At 37.3% G+C, this 22,090-nt stretch overlaps 1 long non-coding RNA gene across 1 annotated transcript in view; it reads right to left on the bottom strand.

Moving 5' to 3' along the window:
- LOC121499464 overlaps positions 1-22,090 on the bottom strand; it is a 132,088-nt gene that overhangs the window by 70,112 nt on the left and 39,886 nt on the right. The window contains exon 3 of the long non-coding RNA XR_005990132.1: positions 18,421-18,507. This is a non-coding gene — a long non-coding RNA (uncharacterized LOC121499464). The remainder of the gene's footprint in view (positions 1-18,420; positions 18,508-22,090) is intronic.

Below are 22,090 nucleotides of genomic sequence, written 5' to 3'. Positions count from 1 at the left end.
CCCACTAGCCAATTTAAGATCATGGGAGAAGGTTCAGGGTGCTGTTTTCTAAGCTGAGATCAATCTCATCAAATAAATCATTCCTGCTTGAAATGTCTCTTCCACTGAACAGAAGATCACTAACCATCCAATTACAATTTATTTCCAAAGATAAGTAAACAAAATTTCATTTTGCTGCATCATCAGGTTCAACCATGTAAGAAAATACAAATAGCTAAAGGCAGATAACATGGGGTTTAGAGTGAAGTCCTGCATGGGTTTTCCTTCAGGTGGCCATACAAAATCATTTAATAGCATGAGCACTAGACAGAAAGTCAGATTCTATTATATTAGATGAGGAAGTTAGATTAGCTACAAAATGGGGACACCAACTGGAAGTCATGACCTAGAACCAGAACCATTCTCTTGGTCGAAGACATGGTGAGCACAAAGATACCCATGAGTAAGGGCCCAGGAGTTTAGGACCAGGGATAATAAGGATTATTAGCAAGGTAGCACTTGGGCATCAAGAGCTAATCAGAAATCTATTGCTATAATTGAGTTCTAAGCAGAGTGATACTAACAGAAAGTGTAATGTTTGAGTTTGTTAAATCTAAAGTAATGGAGCCCTGCCTTTCTAAAGCTGGGACTAGTCTTAAAGACTGGGAGGCTGTTTGCCTCCTCCTGGGGGACAGGTGGTACAGCTGTGTAGAAGGATGGCTACTCACCAGGAAACAGGCAAGACTTGACAGGCCTATTCTTATCTGGTTAAATGAAGACCTTGGATCTCTTAGCTTACTCATTCCTGACTGTCCTTCAACTAGTCCAAGATTCATGCAGAGATTTACCAGAAAGTAGAGCTACATAAAATAGGGATTTTTCTGTACTTAAATTTAATGGGGGACACTTAGAAGTAGCCTTAAAGCCCCCCCCAACCAAAAACAGCACCACCATCCAATGTGTATCAGACCCCCTGGGGAGATATTAAGTAAGACAGAGCTTAATTAAAAACAAAAACAATTACCTAATTAGCTCTAGACCAGTTCATTTTATACCTTATCGAAAAAGATCCATAAACCCATAAGCAGTGTGTTAATAATAGTGAGTCACAAAGTCATATGACACTAATATCGCCCCAAATTTGAAAATTGGTTTTGTAATACCTTCCTAGTATTGTTGCAGGCTTCATTGTTTACTTTTTGTATGATTGCTAATTGTTACATAGTTCTCTGTTGGGGTTTTGAATCCCTTAATGCATCTCTTAGAAATTCTTAGTCTCACAGCTTCTGGAATGACAACAGAGCTAAAACAGAAGGAAATACAGTATGAAAACCCCTGCTGGTGTGATTCTATATAGCTTTCTCGGAATGGAAACATTGTGTTTATCCATTTGCATATCAACTCCAACCTGTGCAGGAATATCAATTGCTTTCCATAGCTGCTTTCCTCTTTGTTTTTCTGAAAGTAAGGGATGCCAATGGTGCATGCTGATGAGCTAGTATCCTCTCCCCCACACACAGAGGGATTGTACTAATCATTGAACTTCAGTCTGTTTCAGAAACAGTTTTTTTTTTTTTTTTATTAGAAGATTTGACAGCAGGTGTAAAGTTTTCTATTTATAAAACACATTGACAAATCAATACAAGATTTTATTTAGAACAAATGTATTTTTAATGTTTATTTTGACAAGGATACAGTATGCTATCATCACTGATTCTGATTAATACATTGGTACTGAATGAGATGCCAGAATGTGGAATGCATTAGCTCAGTTATCCTATTTCAAGGGCTTGAATTTTGTTAATCAGAATATAATAATTTAAGTGCCTTTTACATTGTCAATGTCTGATCCACAAATACGATATATGCTAGAAAATATGCATTCTAAACAGACCAGAGGATAAAAATCTCAATAAATGGATAGCTTCTATCTGCTGGAAAAAAAAAAATCCAACAAGAGAGAAGCACTAAGGAAGATGAATAAAAAAAAAATAGATCTAAGTCCTGGCTCAACATGACTATAATAAGGAATAAAGGGGTCAGTTTAAAGAGGACAGTATCCACAGCTGCTGCTGTAAAGGCCTCGACACTGTAGCATCGCCCTACATACTCGAGACTAATAATGAGTGCTATGAGTATGTTAGAGTTGTGACCACAAGAACTTCAGTTCTTTCTACTCAGGAGCAAGAAAGAATCCTTTGACTTCTGGTTATAGCAATGATTATCAGAAGCTGGATACTGATTCTGTTTAAAAAGGTTCAGCCTATTTTTAATATAATGCATCAAGATCCTGATTGCTTTATGGCCTGACATGCCCCCATGGCTTTCTGGATCTAGGATTGCATATCAAAGGTGTGTGTGCATTTCTAAGAATTTTAAGAATTGTCTGAAATATTCTAGAACCACTATGAGCAACTTTAATCATACAATCGAGAGATGTGCTAAAGGAAGAGAGGATAAGCCTGAAAGAGACATGACCTGCCTCCATCCCATCCCCACCCCCATGCTATAAAAATATATTACATATTGAGAGTTCTTCATACATTCTGGATAAAAGTCCTTTGTTGATGAAATTCAAAAATCAATTCTAAAATTCACATGGAAATACAAAGGACCTAGAATAGGCAAAATAACTGCAAAACAACAAAGTTAGAGCAATAACATGGCCTGATTTCAAGACTTACTAAAGAAACTATGGTAATCAAAACAGTGTGCTATGTATGGTGTCAAGGTAGAAACTGAACTCAGTGGATGAACTAAAGAATCCAGAAATAGACCCACATATATATGGCCAATTAGTTTGGGGTTTTTTTGTTTGTTGGTTAATTGGTTTACACATATCTAGGGCAATTCAGTGAAGGAAATAAAAAGGGTTTTAATAAATGATGCAAGATAAAAACTGGATAAATATGCAAAAAAGTGAAACTTGACATGGATTCATATCACATCCAGAATTTATTTCAGATTTTATTTTTTTAAGCAATCTCTATACCCAATGTGGGGCTCAAACTCACAACCCCAAGATCAAGAGTCACATGCTCTTCCAACTGAGCCAGCCAGGCAACCCCAGAAATTAATTTTAAAATGGATCATAAATTCAAATATAAAGCTTCTAGAAGATTATCCAACTTCTAGAAGAAAATATAAGAAAAAATCTTACAGACTTTGAGTTAGGCAAATATTTTTTACCTAGGACCCAAGAAGAAAAAAATTGATTAAATGGCCTTCATTGAAAAAATTTTAAATGTCACAACTTTGCTATTGAAAAGGTACTGTTAAGAAAATGAAAAGGTGGGGAGTACCTGGTGGATCGTCAGTTAAAGGTCTGATTTTTGGCTCAGGTCATGATCTCAAGGTCCCGGGGTTGAGCCCTGTATCAGGCTCACTGCTCAGCAGGAAGTCTGCTTCTCCTTCTGCCCCTCCCCCCTGCTCATTTTCTTTCTTTCTCTCTCTCTCTCTCTCTCAAGTAATTAGATACATCTTTTGAAAAATCTTTGAAAGGAGAAAATTAAAAGGTGGGCTACGGATTGAGAAAAAAATATATGCAAATATCTGGTAAACTTATAAATATATATCTGAACTCATATGCAGACTGTGTTAAAAATTATTCCCATAAGGAAAACAATCCAATATAAAAACGCAAAGGATTTTAAGGAAAATATAAAGATGACAAATAAGCACATGACAAATTTTCAACACCGTGAGTTATTAGGGAAAAAAGTGGTCATTAAAGCCACTAAATATCACCAAAAAAATACCTAAAACTTAAAAAGTATATATAAATAAGATGCCAAGTGTTGGCACAGAGGTGGAACAACTAGCCTTTTATTTATTGCTTGTGGGAATGCAATATAGAACTGCCACTTGGGAAAATAAATTGGCAGTTCTTTCTCAAGTTAGATATACACATACTATATGGCTTAGCAATTCCACTTCCAAATGCTTATCCAAGAGAAACAAAAATGTGTTCATACAAAGATTTGTACTCAAGCTCAGGGCTGCTTTATTTATATCAATAATTGTCCAAAAATTGGAAAGAAGGCAAATGCTCATCAACTGTCAAAGAGATAAACTAAGAACGGTATATTCATACAATGAAATATTCTTCAGCAACAAACAGGAATGCATATATTTACATCAAAGCATAGATACTCTGGAGAGGCTTATGTTAAGTGCAAGAAGCCAAACATAAATGATTATATGATTCCCTTTATATGAAATTCTAGAAAAGGCAGACTAAAGTGATCAGGATTACCAGGAGTCAAGAGACAGAAGAGAGGAGATTGACTACAAAAAGACACAAGGAAACTTTTAGGCTAATAGAAACGTACTATATCATGATCCCAGTGTGGGAATAGGACTGTATACACTTGTCAAAACTCATGGCATTGCATACTTAAATTGAACTTTATTGTAGATAAATTATACCTCAATGAAGCTGACTCCTCCCCCCCAAAAAAGAAGGATGCCCTCAGTCTTTTGTGTATCAGATCGGATGAGCAAGTGAGATGTGAAGGCTATACAATATATGTAGTTTATGGATGTAAGTATGGGTTCTTCTGGTAGAGAGATCATGGAGATACTGGTCCCAAATGATATCCAATCCTAGGAAAACTGCTTGAAATTTTGTGCCTGTAGGCCTTTTTGAAACAGTGACTAGAAGTGAATTAAGAAACTGGTACTTACATTTTATTATAGTGAACAAATTGATCAATGCAATTTTGTTAAAAGGTTATGGACATATCCAAATAATATAAAGGAACAGCCAGTGAATGAATGTTTGAAGCATGTAGCAAAGCAGACACATTTTCTCTCCATGAATTTTTAGTGCATGATGGGCCAAAAGTCTATAGATAATCAGAAAATGAAAAGTGAAATGCCTGTTGGCTGCCAAGTCTAAAATTTGGGACTCTATATTTGCTGTAGTTAGTTATGACTATACAAAATTGATTAATAGATGGAAAGTACAATAATGAAAGGTATTTTAAGAAGTGACAAAATGATATGTACACATGTGAATGATCTTTTAACATGCACAGGAAATCAAAAGACATACCTAAAAATGTTGACACTGATTGTCCATGAACGGGTTGTTGATTAAAAAAAAAAAAACAACTATTCTATAATTTCAAATTTTAATGAGAATGTATTACTTTCATGATATTGTCTTAAGCTGTATGGAAAAGAATGCAAATAAAACATACAAATGCCTTTCCAGGAAGAAATTGCCAGCAAATTTATCATGATAGGTAATTTGTTCTGTATTATGTATTGTGTTTGCTTGTTCATGTTTTTCTTACTACTGAAGAACTTTGCAAAAATGTTTCCTCACCTTGCAAGTAATGCTGAACTCCAAATAGCTCAGCTTCCACAAAATGCAGGTCATTCGAGCAAGACAACAATGGCTAGGAATACTACCTAGGCAGGCAATTCACAACTTGATATCAGCCGTGTTCAGGAATGGAACCCTCTCATCACAAACGGTTTCTTCAAATGCTATATTCCGTCTGACACAAAGATAGTTTCCTACGACAACAAGCTCATTAGTGTATTTTTAATGTGAGTTAAAGGTACAAAACCATAGAAGTCATTTTCTTGAAAGTAATTGCAGAACAAGACATTATCTGTTATCAAAGCATATGAAATGTGCTGAAAAACATACAAAGAAAATTGATGCTGTGGGAAATTTTAAGTACATTTCATATTGACAACCCAAAATATGAGAAAAATGTCTGGTGCATGTTTGGGGGAATGTTCACGCAAGATAACAGACTTTGAATATAAACGAGTACCTAGAAAACACTTCTGAATGGCTTGAAAGGATATCTGTTCTTTTAAAAATGTATGGATTTGTGAAGTAACTACCAATAAATACCTGAGGGGCTAGAGTTATTGAGCAGGGCAGCAAAGCAATGATGCATCTCTCCAAAGGCATTCTACTTTTAGTCACAAAAATACAAAAATGAAAAAGATAAAAGCTTTTTGCAATGGGCAAATATATTATACAGGATCAAACTCAAACACCAAACATTATGCATTATATAGCAAATTCATTTGAACCACTACCTGAAACACAAGCCATTACTCTATCAAAGAGATAACAATAATATCCAATATTTGGTGAATTCTTAGTATATGCCAATACGTAGTCTAAGAATTACTGTTTTGTATTAGTTCATGGAATCTTACACTTAGAAGTAATATTTTTTTCATTTGACTTTACCTGGAAACATTAAATTGTATGATTGGTCCTTCTTGCCCACCTCTCCCTAAATCCATATAAAAGATATTCAAATTAAGTGTAGACACTTAAAAAAGTGTAGACACATTTTTTTAAGTAAACTCTGCCCTCAAAGTGGGGCTCCATCGCAGGACCCTGAGATAAAGAGTCATATGCTTTCCCAACTGAGCCAGCCAGGAACCCCAACGTAGATACTTTTTTAATGTGGCCCTCACAAGGAGCAAATTAACTCTTTCAAATACCATTAATACCAGGGGAAATGCTCTTCTCACATAGTCTTTGTTACTACTCAAACCCTACCTGACACTTTTCTGACTGATCATTGCTCTACATTATACAGCACACTTTGTCAAATTATTTATAACTATTATTTTGCATTACTTATCCTATCTTTTCATAGTCACATATTAGTGTCTGTCTAGAAAATGTCTATCAGTTTCATTTGAATGCAACGTTTCCTCCAAAGCTCAAAGCTCCCACAGGATAAGTGCTGGTTCTAATTTACCTTTATTTTCCTGGGGCCCAGAACAGTGCTAGGTACACTGTAGGAGATTCCGTTGCTTTGAGCTAAAGTCCATTAAGCATGAATGCTTAAAAAGAATTTTCCTCACCTCAGGACGCAGTCTAATAACCTTGGGAGAGTCTCAGGTGCGAGGTGATATTAAAGTGCAGGGGCTGCCTGCACAGGTAATTAAGCAGAAGGCAAGCAGGACTCAGCTCGTTCACGGACCAAGTTCAATAGAAGCATCCTTAGTAGTGCAAAGCCAGTTTCCAAGCACAGAGTTCAGTGACCTTCATTCCTGCCCTGGCTGAAAGTAAATGGGATTAAGAAGTGTCAAACATGCACACTTCTACGTGGCATGCCCAGGCCCTGCTCTGGCTCATTACTAAGTAGATAACTTCAGACATCTCCATCCACCTCACCCAGCCTCATTTTCTCCCTCTGTAATTTTGAAATAATCTCAGAGGTCTTAATGAGGCAATCTAAATAAAGCACTTTCTCTCCTAGTAAGCCCGCAACCAATGGCAGCTGTTATTACTACCTCATAGTAGCCCACTGGTAGGGCAAAGCTGAGTGGACGTTTCATTAGATGGCAGACTCTTGGGCGGAGGGTCCCTCTCCAACTGAGAAATGACTGAACCAAGACAATGATGGCTGGATTCCTTCCACCTGGTGAATCTGTAGGGCATGCCCATCAGAGACTTACTATTTGCAAAAGGGTTTTTCCTAGCCTGGCAGGAAAAGAGCTACTTTTTCTGAGGTGGTGGGCATCCCACAGGGTCTTCTTCTAAAAGCTCCAAGTAGATGTGAGCCCCACGGGAGCCAGCCCAGATTCAACTCTAGCTGCTGTGAACTTGAGCCTTCCCCCCATGAGTGTATAAGGTAGAGGATTCCCTCCAGGCTCCTGGTAAAGCCTTAAACTAGCTCAGGAGTTGGAGTTAGGGGAGGATATTCCAGAGAGAGGAGCTGTGTAAAGGCGAGCAGGTGAAAGTCATGGCATATAAGGAACAGGATCCTGGGGCCCAGGTGTCTGGCTCCCATGGCTGAATAGTGATGGCACTCAACTCCATGGCTTCCATTTTCTCAGCTGGGCACATTCATCATAACAACACTTACCTTCCTCAAAGTATTCTTTGATAATCAGAGAAACAAGGAGACTCACAAAAATATAGTTTGCAAATATAAGCCCTCATTATTTCCTCAAGACACTACTTGAGAAATATTTAAGAGATGTGTCTCTCGGCCTCCATGGGGATCTTTGGACAAGCCACTGGACTCAGCTTGTCTGGAAAATGGAATACTAACTCCATCTCACTATATCAGTATGAGATATGAAAATAAAGATACTGCCACAGCCTTCCGCGATTTCCAAGGCCAGCAGAAAATGGGCATTAACTAATGAAATGTTTCTCCTAGAAAAGCAGCTCAAGTTTATGTCTGCTCATAAAGAGTCAGCAATCTTTCTACTGCAATACAGAAAAACAGAATTAGTTCTGCTGTCTCTCTCCCTCATCCTGCCTGGCTGCACCTTTGGCTCTTTGTTTCTCTACTCCCATATATTTTTCTTTTAATTTATCTAGAGTGTTGAACCCAAACTTTTGCCATTTCTTGCCCCTCTTTTTTCTTTAGGCTGTTCTTTTTCTTTTCCTTTTTTAGAGATTTTATTTACTTATTCATGAGAGAGAGGCAGAGACACAGGCAGAGGGAGAAGCCGGTTCCATGCAGGGAGCCCGATGTGGGACTCCATCCCAGGTCTCCAGGATCACACCCTGGGCTGAAGGCAGCACTAAACTGCTGTGCCACCCGGGCTGCCTTAGGCTGTTCCTTTTCTTTTCTTTTTTTTTTTTTTTTTTTTTTTTTTTATTTCTCATTATTTTATTTTATTTTATTTTATTATTTTATTTTATTTTATTTTATTTTATTTCAAATAACAATAACAAAACCACAACAATCACAAGGAGTGAAAAAATATTCTTGGTTAAAGTCAATGCTTTCTCAGGTTCATTGTTTAAAGGAATATGAAGTTATAGTTTTGAATTCAAGGTAGTAGTCTCCATACCCCATAATACCACGTCCCTTAGGAATTAGGAAGACAAAACAGTCCTCCAGGGGACCAAGCTCTGTGCCCTGCTTGCCTCAGCCCTACTCACTCCCCAGTCTGGCCTGGATGTGGCTGAGGCACCATTAAGTTCCTGGTCCCCTTGGAGATTAGGGTTGCAAAGTTCATAGGGGGTGCATTCAGCACACACATTCTTTAGATCTCTGTAAAAATTAAAATGCAGCAGGTATTGTTCCTGCAAATCTCTATGCAAAAACATTCTGCCCATGCTGACCAAGGAAATTAAGTCCATTAGAGCTACTGGTGCTCATCCTTCCTTTCAAGAAGAAAAGACTCATAAATACCAGACTGCTATAAACAGCAAGCAAATTGTTTTTAATGCATTCTCGTTGGCTCTTAAATCTCTTTGGCTTTTGAATATGAGCAAATTAATATGGTCTTTGACATCAGAAGAGTGAAAACAAGTCACTAAGAAGTGAGTGGATGAATATTTGAATAGAACCAAATATTCCATATCTTATCAGAAAACATGAGTCCTTCCCACTCTATTTCTCCCCATGTCCAACACCCCCACAACCATATATGCTTCTCTACAATAACAACCCAATGAAAAAAGTCATTTAAAAGATGCTTTTTTTAAAGGGGGCACGCGGTGGCTCAGTGGTTGAGCATCTTGCCTTTGGCTCAGGGCGTGATCCTGAGGTCCTGGAGTCCAGTCCCACATCAGGCTCCCTGCAGTGAACCTGCTTCTCCCTCTGCCTATGTCTCTGCATATCTCTGTGTGTTTCTCGCGAATAAATAAATAAAGTCTTTTTAAAAAGAACATTTTAGGGGATCCCTGGGTGGCTCAGTAGTTTGGTACCTGCCTTCAGCCCAGGGCGTGATCCTGGAGACCCGGGATTGAGTCCCATATCAGGCTCCCTGCATGGAGCCTGTTTCTCCCTCTGCCTGTGTCTCTGCCTCTCTGTCTCTTTCTCTCTGTGCGTCTCTCATGAATAAATAAAACCTTTGGGGGAAAAAAAGAATTTTTAAAAAGATGCTTAGATACAGCATTATATAGGGTATAAATAGTAAAATATTGGTTTATATCTAACTAAACCCCCAGTGCCTTATGAGGCAGCAGCATAGCATAGCATAGCTGTTAAGACCTTAGTCTGGGTTTGACTCCTGACTGGGATCCTCAGTATCTGGTGACCTTAATGAAAGTCTTTTAATACTTCTGAGGCCATGGTACTTGATTAGGGACATGCATGGTACTTGTTTAGGGGCATGCAATTACAATAATATTACTAATCCTTTTGCTATATCTTTCCATGGACTGCCAAGCATCAATTAGAGAACTCGTCCTGAAGATTCTCTTCTTTTAGAATCATCTCTAGGACCAAAATCTGTATCAGCATTTAACCAGAAAAGAACCAGTAAGAGATAGATGACAAATAGATAAATAGATAAGTTGGTGATAGATACATGGATAGAGATTTACTATGTAAAATTGGTTTGTAGTTGTGAGAGCAAAGTAAGCAAGTGAGAATTCACAGGCCAGGCAGTCAGGAAGGATCATAAGCAAAATGAACCTCCATGGACCAGAGCTGTCATCCACAGAGAGAATTTCTTCTCTCTGAAAGGGAAACCTCAGCCCTGATTTTAAGGTCTTCCAACTGATGTAGTCAGGCCCACCCACATAATTGCCCTTAAGGTCAAGTGATTAGAGTGACTAATTACATATGCAAAATGCCTTCACAGCAAGACCTTGATTAGTGTAGGAGGGACTGTAGTCTACTCAAGTTAACACATGAAAACATTATCACAGATACTTTAAAAAATTGAATAGCTAGGTATCCATCTAAAAATATAAAAATACAAAATTGTAAAGCCTCTGCATTGGAAACTACTAGGAGAAATATGTTAAAAGATGTAAAGAAGGGACGTATGGGTGGCTGAGTCACTTGAACATGAAACTCTTGATCTCAGCTCAGGTCATGATCTCAGGGTCATGAGACTAAGCCCTACACTGGGCTCCATGCTGGGCATGTAGCCTGCTTAAGATTCTTCCTCTCTCTCTCTCTCTCTCTCTCCCTCTGCCACTCCCCGACCTATGCTCACATGCTTGTGCTCTCTCTCTCAAAAAATAAAAAATAAAATGTAAAGAAATGGAAGGTTATACCATGTTCATAAATTGAAAGTCCTCAATATTACAAAGCTAAAATGCTCTCCAAATTTAACGATAAATACAATTGTAATTAAATCTATAGCAGATTTTTATATAATTGACAAATAATTCTTTTTTTTTGACAAATAATTCTAACATTCATCTGGAAATACAAAAAAAAAAAAAACACAAAAATCACCAAAACAATCTTGAACGACAAAAAGCTGGATAATTTACACTACTGATTTGAATTTATTGTAAAGCTATATTAATTAAGACAGCATAAATTGCCATAAAAATAGAGTAGTAAATTAAAAAAAAAAAAAAAACATTATAGAATCCAGAACCAGAAACACACAAATGAGATCATTTGATTTATGACCAAGAGGCAATTCACTGAAATACAGTGGGGGAAATTACAGAATTTTCTACAAATGGTTCTGGGTCAGTTGAATAGCCATGGAAATAAGTAAATCTTTATTCCTGCCTCATAACACACACACACAAAAATCTGTCCCAGAGGGACTGTAGATCTAAATGTGAAAGGTAAAAAAATAAAGCTTTTAGGAGAAAATATATGAGAATATCTTCATGATCTTGTAGTAAGCAAAAATTTTATAAATAGCACCTAAGCACTAAACTATAAAGTTTAAAAGGAATTTCTATTCATCAAAGGAACAGAATGCTGAAATAGACCGCCCACAATATGTAGTCAACTGATTTTGGCAAATATGCCAAGATAGTCTAATGGCGAAAGGAAAATGTTTTTAATAAATGGTACTTAAATCATTGAATCACCATATGAAGGGAAAAAATGATCCTTTACTTCTACTTCAAATCTTATTAAAACAGCAACAATAGCAATAAAACTAAGTAAAAGCTAAAACTAAGTGCTGAAAATGATCTACTTCTTGATCTGAATGCTGGCTAAAGGGTTGTATGTGTATTGTGAAAATTGTCCAAGCTGTACGCTATTCTTTTCTACATGTGTATTATGCTTCTATTTAAAAGATACTATATGTGTGGGTGTAGATAGATAGATGATGATAGACGACTGATTGATAGATAGATGACAGACAGATGGAACAGCAGGATCTTTTTATTTTTATTTTTTTAATTTGAGCCCTAACCCATGTGCCATCATTACACGCTGTCTGGAATCCACACCCTCGTTCTACAAAGCTAGAATTTATTCCCTTTACCCTTAACTTCAGTCGATTTTATTTGTGCCACTGTCTGTTTGGGCTGCTACAACAAATATACCACAGACTCAGTGGCTTCTAAACAAAAATTTTGTTCTTACAGTTCTGGAAGCTGGAAGGTTCTAGCATGGTCTGGTTCTAGTGAAGGTCTTGCAGACTGCTGACTTCTGGCTGTGTCCTCACATGGTGGAAGGGGTGAGGGAGCTCTCGGGAGCCTCTTTTATAAGGGCACTAATCCCCTTCATGAGGGCACCACCCTCATGACCTAATCACCTCTCATGCCCCACTCCCTAATACCATCACTTTGGGCATTAGGTTTCCAATGTATGACTTTCCAATGTATAACAAGTTATAACCCCTTAATGATACACCCTAATTTTTTCCCTATAGCAACATTATCAGGTACAGATTTTATTTCCTCACTAGAATGTAAATGTTTCCATCAAAGAGAGAATAGCATTTTGACCACAGTCGCTGCTAGGTAATTTACATGTTGAAGGAATGAATGAAACTTTAAGTTAGTTTTAAAACAAGCCTGAAAACCTCACTTGTATTTTCTTTTTAAGCAGTCATCATAGCATTGAAACATTTATGATTAAATGAATTTCTGGCAGTGTGAATTCATTTCAGGCATAAATTCTATATTACAAATTATACGAAGCACATATATATTTCAATAAAGCAATATACTGGTACAATTTTTTTTAAGAATTGAATATCAATATATTTTATGTTTTAATTGAAATGTATATTTGAGCCTGAAACAGTGGTCTCTACTAGTATGTGTAAGAGAGGCATTACGGTCCAGCGCTCAATATGTTTACCAAATAAGTGGACTACTCTCGAATGTCCACATTAAATTGTGACTATTTTTGTACCTCTCACTTTCCTCACTGGACTGGGAGCCCCTTGAGGACAGGGACCACATCTTATCCATCTTTGCATGTCCAATATCAATTCCACATCTTCATTTTGTATACACACATAGTACTTACAAGTTACATATAAACTCAGAGTCTTGATAAATAAATAAAACTAACTGAATTACTTGAAATCGAGAGATGTTCATTTTAAGCCCAGTCCAGCTTTGAACTCTTCTATGGCCTAAGAAGGATAGGATATTTCTTTTCCTTCCTTCTTTGTTCCAATCCTTCCTACCTGCACTGATAGCAATAACATTAATACTGCTATGTAATTTATGGATCATTTCTATGTTCAATCCTCTCCTTATCAATTGTTCTCTTATCACACAATAGGTTACACATTGTAGTCCTACAAAACAAAACTGATATGTCTTTTGGGGAAACTCATGTCTTTGGAGTCCTGCATGTCCTGGTATGTTGTAAACATTGAAGATTATCCAGGGTTAACAGACCCCATATAAGGCTCATGCCCATCATGAGCCCTCCCCTTTTAATTGTTCACTCTCTAAATATTTCAGGACTGCAAATATGCTTTCTTTTAAATGAACTCCAGTTGGCTGATGGGGATATTTTGGGGTCCTGCACTGAGAAAGATACCAGGGTTACCCTCCTTTTCAGCAGGACAAAAAGCTCTAATCAAATAATAAGGGAGGATAGACAAGTGGTATGCATGCCCCATTATTTGCTATCTCTTTTCCATGGCCTTTAATTATTTAATCCAGATGTGAAAATTGAAATAGTCATTCATTTATTCATTAGTTCTTCCACTTATTCAAGATATACTTATCGAGGACTGACTGTGTCAGGCCCTTAATAGCCAAGATTAGGGAACTACCTAAGTGCTCTAGAACATTTACTCATAGGGCTGTTGGAATCTGACATTCGTTTTGTGATTTGAACAATTACTTAAACAGTGTTGATGAGTTGATGAGTGATATTTCAGAGTGCATCCCTTGGCTAAAAAAAAAAAAACAACACTATTTTTTTAAAAGATTTTATTCATTTATTCATGAGAGATACAGAGAGAGAGGCAGAGACAGACAGAGGGAGAAGTAGGCTCCGTGTAGGGAGCATGATGAACGACTCAATCCCAGGACCCCAGGATCACAACATGAACCAAAGGCAGAGGCTCAACCACTGAGCCATCCAGGTCCCCCAACACTATTGTTTTTTTTTTTTTTTATAATTATGCTATTTCATTCAAAGCTGTTCTCTTTGCTTTTCAGGGTGGTCACAGGGCATTAAGAATGGCCAGCCCTGTTGGAGGGCACACTGGGTAAAGGAAATGCTATGAGGTAGGTACTTTATCTTTAAAACCTGGTATATTTTACCAGCTGAGGGTTGGTTATTGCTCCCTGAAGCCAAATTTATTTTCATTTTCTTGTTCTATTTTCCATGCAACTTCCTATTGAAAGAAAGAACAAGAAACTGTATTTCCTGGGGCCAAGTCAGGCTCTCAGGAGTGAATATTTGGATAGCTAAGTCTGGCCCCACACCTCTTAGATCAAATGACATCCCTGCTGTAATCTAAATTTGGCCAATTTTGACTTGTGAATGTCAGAATTTCAGAGTCTGGAATGTTTTTCTGGGCCCTATCTTCCAATTCACTCCTTTCAAATTAAGTATTTTTTTTTCTCCAACTTGAGATGCTTAAACTATTGGCCAATTATTTCCTGGTAAGACATTATCCCCTATGCATTTCTTAAAGATTTGGCTAACTCTTGAAATGACCGTTCTACCAAACACTTGTAAATGTAATTAATTCATTTTCCTGATTTCATAGGTGTGATATCACACGTACAAATTATAATATACAGATCCGCTTCTTAGCAGGGAGCACCATGTGTTTAGCACAGCAATCTATTACGCCACACACACATTATTCATTAACACTAATGGACATCATGTGCATAATGCCCACTCATTAATTAGAATATTAAATCCCCTCGTGTATAAATAAATCACACATTCAGCTATAGAAAGGCACTTACTTTTATCTTTAAATTCGTACTTTGGTGCTTGTCTAATAAATATAGTTGGACTGTTCTATATCTTTTATTGCAGCAAAGATTTAGCTATGCTCAGAACAAGTTCTATGTCTTAAACGTGTCCATTCCAAGCTGAACATAGTGCAGGCCTACATCTGAGGGCCTGGGTTCAGTTCTAGACTATTACAATAAAGCAAATACTGCAATAAAGTGACTCAAATTGCTTCTTTTTTTGGTTTCCCGGTGTGTATAGAAGTTATGTTTACACTATACTATGGTAAATTAAGTTTGCAATATCATCATGTCTAAAAAAGCAATGAATATAGCTTAATTAAAAACACTTTATTATTAAAAATTCTAAATATTATCTAAGTTTCAAGCAAGTTCTAATCTTTTTGCTGTGGGAGGGTCAAGTCTTGATGTTGCTGGCTCTTGACTGGTCAGGATGGTGGTTGCTGAATGGGGGTGAGGGGTGCTGTCACAAGCTCTTAAAACAAGATAACAGTGAAGTTGGCCCCATCCATTGGCTTTTCCTTTCACAAACAATTTCTGTGTGTTGCTGGTTGATAGCCTTTTACCCACAGTAGATCTTCTTTTAGAATTGGAGTCAATCTTCTCAAACCCTGCAATATTCTAAATCCTTCATTGTCATTCCAGAATCTTCCTATCATTTTTACCAGGACAAGAGTCCATCTCAAGAAACTACTTTCTTTGTTTATCCATAAGAAAATTGATTCCAGTTCAATCATGAGTTTGCAGTCCTATCTTCTAAGTCTAGCTCTCTTGTTTCTACCACACCTGCAGTGACTTCCTCCACTGGAGCCTTGGATCCCTCCAAGTCTATAGGAGGGTTGGAGTCAACTTCTCCCAAAGCCCTGTTCGTGTTGCTATTTTGACCTAGTCCATAAATCATGAATGTTCTTCATGGCATCTAGAATGGTGAATCCTTTCCAGAAGGTTTTCAATTGACTTTGCCCAGATCCATCAGAGGAACTGCTGCCTATGAAAGCTTTAGCCTTATGAAATGTATTTCTTAAATCATAAGGCTTGAAAGTCAAAATTATTCTTTGATCCATAAGCTACAGAATAGATGTTGTGTCAGCAGGCATGAAAATAAGGTTCATCCTCTTATTCATCTCCATCAGAGCTCTTGGGTGACCAGGTGCATTGTCAAAGAGCAGTAAGATTTTAAAAGGGATTTTTTTTTTTTTTCCTGAGCAGTAGGTCTGAACAGTGGGCTTAAAATATTGAGCAAATCATGTTGTGAACAGATGCGCTGCCATCCTGGCTTTGTTGTTCCATTTACATAGCACAGGCAAGGTAGATCTAGCATCATTTTTAAGGGCCCTAGGGTTTTTGGAATGATGACTGAGAGCACTGGCTTCAACTTTAAGTCAGGAGCTGCGTTAGCCCCTAACAAGTCAGTCTGTGCTTTGAAGTCAGGTACTGACTTCTGCTCTCTAGGTATACACGGTATCTTCTTCCAATAGAAGGCTGTTTCATCTACATTAAAAATCTGTTGTTTAGTGTAGCTGCTTTCATTAATTCTCTTAGCTAGATCTTCTGGATAATTTGCTGTAGCTTCTATATCAGCACTTGCTGCTTCACCTTACATTTTTGTGTCACAAAGACGTCTTCTTTCTTTAAACCTCATGAACCAACCTCTGCCAGCTTCAGACTTTCCTTCTGCAGCCTCCTCACCTCTCTCAGCCTTGTTGGAATTGAAGAGAGTCAGGGCCTGGCTGTGGATGAGGCTTTGGCTTAAGGGAATATTGTGGCTGGTTTGATCCTCTGTCCAGACTGCTCAAATTGTCTCCATATCCGCAATAAGGCTGTTTCACTTTCTTATCATTCATGTGTTCACTGGAGTGGCACTTTTAATTTCCTTCAAGAATTTTTCTTTTGCATTCACAACTTGGCTAACTCTGGTGTAAGAGGCCTAGCTTTCAGCCTATCTTGACTTTCAACATGCCTTCCTCACTGAGCTTAATCATTTCTAGCTTTTGATTTAAATTGAGAGATATTTGACTATGCCTTTCACTTGAACACTAGAGGCTATTATAGGGTTATTAATTGGGATAATTTCAATATTATTGTGTCTCAGGGAAAAAGGAGGCCTGAGGAGAGGGAGTAAGGTAGAGAAACTCCTGGCTGGTGGAATAGTCAACACACACACAGGATTTATCAGTTAAGTTTGACATTTTATACTGGTCCAGTTTATGGATCTGCAAAACAGTTACAATAGTAAAATCAAAGTTCACTGATCACAGAGGACCCTAACACATATAATAATAATGCAAAGTCTGAAATATGAGAATTACGAAAATGTGACACGGAGCTACAAAATAAGTAAATCCTGTTGGAAATATGCCAATAAACTTGCTTGACACAGGATCACCATATGTCCCTGTGTGTAAAAGGAAAAAAAAAAAAAGCAACATCCGCAAAGCACAATACAGCAAAGTGCAATCAAACTAGCTATGCCTGTCGTGTTAAAACTATTATCCTCTACTTGGTCATTAATGTTCCCTGCCAAAAGACACATGGTTAAGTGGGCAAATGTTTTGCAAGCCGATAGTGACCCCCATAAATCCTAGTAGTAGGAAAAACTTTGGTTGACTTTCAGGAGAAAAAAAAAAAAAAAACAACGCCTTTTGAACTCAAAGTGTCACCCTCACCTGTGTATTTCTGTCTGAAATGGCAAATAAGCTACCCTCGGTCTCTGTGTTCTGATTTCCTCCTCTGTAAATAAGATAATAACAACACCCACGTCACACGGCTGTTGGGAGGATAAAAGAATGACATGATGTGCCTGCCAAGACCTGCTAAGATCTGCCATAGCCGGGCAGAAACAAGAAAAGGAAGCCGAGATGTCCTACCAATTAACTGAAGACATTCCAGTCATGATAATGAAGCCCTACTATGTGTCAGCCACTCTAAGCGATGCTCTCTTTACTCATCCCAAGCAATGCTCATGATTCTAACAGACAGTTATCATTCTTCCCATTGTGTACATAAAACAATGCTACAGTTTATAGCCCTCTGGCCCAGAGAAGTTAAGCAGTTCTCTTCAGATCCTGGCACCAAGATTCTGTGATTAAAGTCTGTGTTCTTCCTCTGATCAGAAAAAGCTCAAGAGCAAATGCAGGAGAACTTTGGTTTGGGAAAAGCAGCCAAAACCCCATAAATTGCCATATCTTTTTCTTAGCTTCTCAATTTTTATGGTTGAGAGTTTTATAAAACTGGAAATCATTAACAATATCATCAAGTATAGGTAGATTGCAGGAGAGAAACTAGAATATTAAGCATCCTGAGAACAAAATAATGAATGTTAGAGCAACTTTAGGACTAAACACACTATCTCAGCTCAAACTTACCTTGCTCCATCCGTAGGGGAAGAGATATCAGTCACATTTTTCTACATGTTTGTAAAGATTTCCTGGTAAAATGGCAGAATGTCTAACCTAGCATAAAAAGAAGAAATAAAGAGTTGATTTGGAATACAAACTGCAAAAGAACAAGTATGCTTTTATCCGCATTTATACAGAGATTTTTTAAATGTTTACTTGTAATATGATTAGTGTTTGAAAAGATTTATCTAGTATAAAAATAGTTTTAAAGTTGTAAAAAATGTTTTAAATAAATAAGAGGCTCTGAGAACCATCTAGCATTTACAACATTGTTAGTACTGATTGAAGTGTCATTTTAGTAATGCTTCTAAAATTTCCTGCATAAACTAGTGCCCTTATATGTCTACACAAACAGTTTCTCCATCGCAAACAGTATGTATTCTTGGCTCTTAACAAAGACGGATACCTCCAACAGGGGATTAGTATTAGCATTTCTTCAGCAAATGGTAAAAATTCATTATGACCTTCTCTTTTAATTTATCCCTACATAATCTACTTGATATTTGGGCCCAAGAAAATAGTGTAAGAGTTTTCATGGGGGAAAATAGTGGCATTTTATTGTAAGCCAGATATTTTTTTCCATACAGGAACTGCTACCCTTCCTGTATGCAAAAATTAATAGGCAATACATTCTTCAAAACTTTACCATTTTAAAACACATATCATCTATATGCAAATATAGAGGACATTAATATTTTCTATTTTTTCTCAAATCCAATTCTCATATTCTTTGATTTTGTATTTGTTACCACTTAGAATACCTAAGATTCTAAAATGCTGGCATTCTGAAACACAACCATTAGGAGAGTTCTTACATATTTAATTTCATGCTCCACTCAGCATAAAGCAGTTGTGGGACTACAGACCAAAGCAAATTAAGTGGCTTCTTAGATAATTTCCTGCTTAATTGAAAGCAGGTACCTTTTTAAAAGTAATAATTAGCATTTGTTTCAAAATGATTGTAAGGTTATTTCTTTTTTTAATACATGGTTGTAGGATAACTTTCTACTGAGTCCAAGCACAGTAGGTTGGGAGCCCTCCCTGCCCAGAATCTAAGGGAAATGAATGTGGCTTGGTGCTGACAGCAAATGACTGGGAGCACTCCATGAAGATATGTGGATGTGGGGATATGGACCAAAGTGAGAAAAAAAATACACGCACACACAGACACACACACATATATACGTGTGTATATTTATCATTGACATGTATAATAGACTGGATTCCCTTTTATATCATTCTGCTTAACTTTAAGCATTGGTTTAATATTAGCAAATGGTCTATGATAAGGTTGGCACCCCAGTTCATATCCAACAGGTCTTCCTCATTACAGTATAAAACTGGCCATCACCTGTGATACATTCTCTCTTCTGGAGACATAGTCCTAGCAGTGCATGTGAGCATACCAATAAGAAAACGTGAAAGGAATTGATTTGACATAAATACCTATAAAATGAGTGTAACTATGGAGTTCTGTTTTGTCAGGAGTCAATTTTCAGACATTTTCAAATATATTGAACTGCTAAAAAGCTTTTAAATTACAGAAAAGAGAAAATGCTTTCTTGTTGCCTAGATTTAATAGAAAAACAGAAAGAGAGAGAGAGGGAGAGACAGACAGAATGAGACACAGAGGGGAAAAGGTATTCTTCAGAACCAAACATTTTAAAACACTCAAGGAAAAAATATACACTAAATTTTATATTGATCAATTGCCATGGTGATTCATACAACTAACAGGGAACATCAGCATCCTAGAGCTCCAGGATAAGGTCAAAGAGATGCACTTTGGGTCTTTGCTAAAACTCTAATTTGTCTACAGTCTCTTCAGACTCGGATTCTATTGTCTGTGCATCATCAGATTACATTTAGAACCACTAGCTAGGCAGTTACAATGCAATGTATTAGCAAATCAATCTTTTTTCAATATTTGTAACAATCTTATAGTACTGAGTGCTTAGCCTCCCATTTTTTCAAGAATTCCAGGAATGTTTTTCTAATCATTTGCAAAAGGTCAAAGGAAGGAAGGAAAAGAAGAAGGAAGAAAGGGAGGGAGAGAGAGTATGAGATGGACTGAGGAAGAGGGAAAGGGAAGGAGAAAGAAGGGGAGAGAGAATTGCCAGCAGAACAGCCTTGAATGAGTCATTAGAGATGTTCACCAGCTATGCCAGTTCTCTATCCTCATGGCATATAGAGTAAAATGACACTTCCCAACCTACTGGAAGTTGAGCATGGTAATGCGGCATGCTTTAGATGAGCCCAATTGATGTTTATCACTGCCAAGCAGAAACCTTTCAGAGTCGATGTAGGATAACCTGCTTCACCACTTTTTGTGGCACAGCAACAGACAACTCTCCAGATGGTAGAGGCTCCATAAGCCTTACTCAAATTTGGAAGAAAAAGACTTGGAAGAAAAAGACACAGAGCAGTGTCTTTAACCAACAGAAAATGGATATGCGGCAGAAGCAAGAAATAAACCTTTGATTCTACTAAGATTTTCTTTAACATAATCTACCAGGTAACTAATACAGTGAATGACTAGAGAAAAGTAAGAGCTCCACTTAGAGCAGTGATTACCATAAAGCTGAAAGGAGAAACAAAAAAACAGAGAAGGTATATGAGGATATGGAGTTCTAGAAAGAATATGAAACTAAAAATTCAAATACTAGCAGTAACTAACTGGTTTTGATGCTAAGAACAATACTTACATTTCCATCAGGTATCCCATAACATATACAGATGGTAGGGGGATATTAGTTTTGAAACTGGGGGAGTTATTTTAGTTCCACTCCAACATATTTTGGCATCCTTCCAACATTACTTCCCTTAGTGCTCAATATAATTTTTGAGGGATTCCTGAAGGAAAAACCAATAGGAGTTGACTGTCGCCTAAAAAAAAAGATACCTGAGTTTCATCTTTGAGTATCTGAACTAATGGAGATGCCAGTTAATGAGACAAAGAACACAGATGAGTGGGACAATCTGGACATGATGAGACTGGAAAGCCAGTGACACATTCAAAGAGAGACCTCCAGGGATAATCAGAGACCCACTACATGAATCTAGAGTTTATGGGAGAGATTTTGAAGGGACAATATAAATTGAGAACTTTTAGCTTTTTTGTACTACTTTGAATTGGATACGATTATCCAGGGTCAGTACACGTGGGAAGAGGAAGACAAAACCTCAAATTACACCAACATTTAAGGAACTGGTAATGAAAAGGAACTCACAAAAGAGAATGGGAAAGTGAAGTAGGAAGAATCTTACATAATGAAGCTTCCAGGTCCTTAACTTCTAACTGTTCTTCCAGTTCTTGAATTCCTGTTATGGTTTTACTTTCTTCCCTATTCATTTAGACCACAGTCACTTTTACCTCTTTCTTGCAATGTCAATAGTCTTTCTTATTGATTTACACCACTACCCTACATACCTTCTGCCTTGGTTCAATAAAAAATAATAATAAAAATCCACATTTCTATTCTTACAATACCTTCCCCAGAACTATTTTTCTGGCTATCACTGAATCTGAGGTTAAAAGGCTTCCAGGATTAAGTCCTCTGATTCAAGAACCCAGCCTAAGTATGCAGCTTCTATAATCATATATGCAAGTACTATATTGAGCATGACCATGGGAAGA

This window comes from Vulpes lagopus, chromosome 10, assembly GCF_018345385.1.
Source record: "Vulpes lagopus strain Blue_001 chromosome 10, ASM1834538v1, whole genome shotgun sequence".
Taxonomy (NCBI): domain Eukaryota; kingdom Metazoa; phylum Chordata; class Mammalia; order Carnivora; family Canidae; genus Vulpes; species Vulpes lagopus.
The sequence above is the reverse complement of the archived record's forward strand: the minus strand, read 5'-3'. Positions and strand labels throughout refer to the sequence as shown.